The sequence below is a fragment of the Drosophila willistoni genome, unplaced genomic scaffold, assembly GCF_018902025.1.
Source record: "Drosophila willistoni isolate 14030-0811.24 unplaced genomic scaffold, UCI_dwil_1.1 Seg531, whole genome shotgun sequence".
NCBI classification, from domain to species: Eukaryota; Metazoa; Arthropoda; class Insecta; order Diptera; family Drosophilidae; genus Drosophila; species Drosophila willistoni.
Window position 1 is genome coordinate 4,025,806 of NW_025814459.1, and position 4,147 is coordinate 4,029,952.

General features: G+C 34.9%; 1 long non-coding RNA gene across 1 annotated transcript; it reads right to left on the bottom strand.

Annotated features, from left to right (window-relative positions):
• Nucleotides 1-2,984: 2,984 nt before the first annotated feature.
• Nucleotides 2,985-3,771, bottom strand: LOC124461547. The gene is made up of 3 exons (XR_006955135.1): nucleotides 3,497-3,771; nucleotides 3,250-3,436; nucleotides 2,985-3,145 (listed from the first exon to the last, which is right to left on the bottom strand). It is a non-coding gene; the product is annotated as an uncharacterized LOC124461547 (long non-coding RNA).
• Nucleotides 3,772-4,147: the final 376 nt, after the last annotated feature.

A 4,147-nucleotide genomic window follows, 5' to 3' on the forward strand; every position in this document is an offset into this window, starting at 1 on the left:
TCAGTATGGCTTTATGAAAGGTCGTTCATCACTTACTAACCTTTTAGAATTAACTACCCTTGTACACCATGGCTTCCGTAAAAAGTGTCAAACTGATGTTATTTATACAGACTTTAGTAAGGCTTTCGATACGGTTGATCATTCTATGCTTCTCGCGAAACTTAACATCATGGGTTTTTGCCCGAAACTGTTGGCTTGGTTAAAGTCGTATCTTATTGGCAGAACCTGGTGTCTTTTCGTTCCTCGATATCTAAAACTGTTCGAGATAAGTCAGGTGTACCCCAAGGCAGTCATCTGGGCCCACTGTTATTTACACTGTTTATAAATGATTTGCCTTTGGCCTTGGCTCATTCACGCGCGCTCATGTTTGCGGATGACGTCAAGATTTGTAATTCCTATAATGTTCCTTCTTTCCAACAGTACTTGCAATCAGATCTCGATGCGTTCTGTGATTGGTGCCACGTTAATAAACTACACCTTTATGCCGTTTTTACACAATATGATGTTCACCAGCGTACTATTAAATCGGTACAGAAACAATTCCTTAACTTTGCGTTACGCGGTCTTAATTGACAGACTTCTTCTTATTAATCATCCTTCACTTTACAACCGTAGGCTCGTTTTTGGCATTCTCTTTCTCCATAAACTAGTCAACGGGGAAGTCATTGCTACTAATTTACTAGATACGCTATATTTTCGTGTTCCCTCACGTCGGACCAGAAACTTTTTTCCTATTCACCTTAGTATATGTCTGACTAACTACTCTCTTCATGAACCTTTTCGTGTTTGTATCGTAGTAAATGGCCTCGATCAATATCGATACATCTAGTATTTAAGTTTCGATTATTTAAATGTATTCTCAGTTTAACAATATACGGCCACACTCGAAAAAAGACCACGCCGCCAATAAGAACATTGTAAAAGCGTACTGTCATACAACTAATAACTTAACACAATGAGCTCAACTTGTAACACTTTGTTGCAAGTATAAACAATTAAACATATACGCATTAAAATATAATTGTGCACTTGAATATGTTCATATGTATACATTGAAGTATTCACATAAACATATTCAAGTAAACATACAATTAAGCATGAACATATATGTATGTACATTTGTATATGCACATACATATATTCACATAAGCACTGTATGCACAAGCGTAACATGAGCTAGAGCCAGGCCAGCGTGTGACCGCTGACCAAGCACTTTGATGCATGCGCTCCAACAGTATGTATGTATGTATGTACTGACACTCTCCCTCTCTTTTGTAGCTGTCGCATAAATCGCAGCATAAGAATATATATGTAAAATTAGCCTAAGCAAAAGAATAATTTGGAATAAAGAAATCAATCAAAAACTCCAGTCAACCGACACAGACGTGTCTCTGATTATTATTTTTCAACCCAACGGAACCCGGTCGAAGGAGTTTTTACATGGCGACCGTGACAGGACCTGAGCTGCACACAACATATATATAAATTATAATAACATAATTTTATATTGAAAAGCGATGACATCTAAATGATGCTGCGACAACTAATATATGGAAAAGCGACAACAACTAAATGATGCTGCAACTTATTGGCAAGAAAAGAAACAACTGACAGAGATTGTAGCAACAACAACAGCATAAACAACAGAGACATTAAACATTTAAAGCTAAAGAACAGCTATCAACATCAGCTTCAACACCATAATACTGAAGATATCTAGTGAATATATTTGAGTCTCGTTCGTTATCCCAACGATGAACATCAGCATCAACACATAAGTTTGACTAAAAAAAAAAAAAAAAAAAAAAAAATACATGAACAACAGTGAAGATATTCCCTTTGCGGAATCTGCTCCTGTCGAGCAAAGGGATGCACTGACGCTAAAAGAAGCGCTAGAGCTGTATCCCAACGATGGACCGCGGCCACTAACAATAGAGGAGTACAGAGCCCGGCAGCAGACGAGAATCCCCAAAAAGACGAAACGGGGCGGTGAGGTGAGACGCCTGCTCACCCAGAAAAGACTGCAGCAGGATTTACTAAAGGCCAGCACCAACGAAGAAGACCGACAACGCTGCATAGAGCGTATCGAGAACCTAAAAACTGAACTTCGCCAAAGAGCGAAGAAACGCAAGGGGGCCGCAGAAATGCGCAAGCCTTAACTTGCCTTTAATTTAATAATAATAATTATAAGCCTAATAGCAAGTTGAAGCACGAAAGTGCAACTTGCGAACTTACTAACTTTCTGTAGGCTATTACTAACAATGTGGTTGGAGAATTTTTTTTTTCATATAAATTTTTTTTTATTTCTAAATAACAATAACGAATGAAATGTAAATCTGAATTGTGAGCCAACCACATGCTCTATAATTTTTTCCACGTCTCTGGCTCGCTGTGCAAGACACAGTTGAGATAAAATTTTTTTTTTCTTTTGTCGTATAAAAAAAATTTAATAATTTTTTTAAATAAAATTTCATAAAAATTCATGAATCCATAACAATTTTTCAAATAATTCAAATATAAATTTTTATAATTATAATTCGTATTCAAGCAAATAAGAACGAAGCTTGAAATACTTAAAAAAAAAAAAATTTTTTTTAGTAACTTTTAAACAAAAGGTTTTGAGATGTTTTTATGGGCTTTTGTTCCCTATTTTTTTCCCGTATTTGTCATATTCATTTTCATCCTGCTAAATTAAAATAGTCTCATATAGGATCGTTAGTCAGTGAGATTATTATTAGAATTATACACAAAAAAAAAAATTTTTTTTTATATAAACTCCATATGTTCGATAATTCCATAAGTAAATTTGATGATATATCTCTTATACCCACAATGGGGTTAATAGAAACAAAATCAGTGGACTCCACTGCTAATGTAATAAATAAAATCGAATCATCAAATACTGACTTGAGATTAACGAACATATTGTTATTAATAATCGTCGTAATAATGTGCGCATATATTTTATATAAAGCTTATCTATTACACAATAAATGTGTAACCAAAAGAGCCATAAGCCAAGCTAATGACCTAGATAAGGTCTAAGAATACATATGCACACACGCGAATAACAATAAAAAAAAAAAATAATAATAATTCTGGAAAACAATGGCCACTCTTGATAATTATTTTGGAAAAATAAACGCTAGGCATCCCAGTATTGTCCAAGATTTAATTGAGGTTTTTAGAAATGAGCATATCAATTCACCACAGAACTCAATAAACTTGGTACAAATTAAGTCAGCTTACCTAAATATAACGGGAGAAGAATTCCCAGTTCAAGGAAGCACTAGGGTACAGATGAGTTTCATCCTCACAGTACCATATGTATGTTGCTTTTCCAACGCAGCAGGCACATATCGTTTCTACCGAATGGAGGAACCGAGGCAGTAAGCCTCCATGATTTTTTTATATACGTACATCCATATTAATAGGCCTAACAAGTTAGTGTAGAATATGGATAAGATAGAAACAAAAAGGCTACAAAAATACTTACCTTTCCTCGATTTCCTGATACAATCAGGCGAAACAAATCACAAATACAAGGAAATAAGGTATTGGATAGCCCACAACTACAAATTTACAAAAAAAAATTGTAGATCTTATGGAAAAATCCATAAAAGTAGCTTATAGTAGATTGTTAGCTAAGACTCCTTTACATAAAGACGTGCCCGGATGGGTCCACGAACTTTTTAAGGACTCGATCGCGCTGATAGACATATCAGAATCGAGTACAGACTCAGATGTAGAAATAATAGATACAGAATAATAAAAAAAAAAAAAATAAATAAACATAAACATTTTCGAAAATTTTGTTATTTTTAACAAACTATGGTTACTTGGGATGATATAATTGGAAAAGCTAGAATACACGCACAAGAATTAACTAAATCTTGTAAGTGCCTCTCGCAAAACAGAGAAACATCCCAAGACACAGTAACCAAACACACGAAAATAATAACCGAGAAGCTCCAAGCTATTAGGGCAGTATTAACTGAGCACTATAGCAAACTAAAGGAAGGGCAAAAAACAGCCGCAAATGCGTTCTACAGTGATTGCAAACAAAAAGCAATAGCTGTGCTAAACAGACACAATATTGAATTTAAACAAACAACTGATTTGGAAACTTCAATAGTGCTGGAAGAAG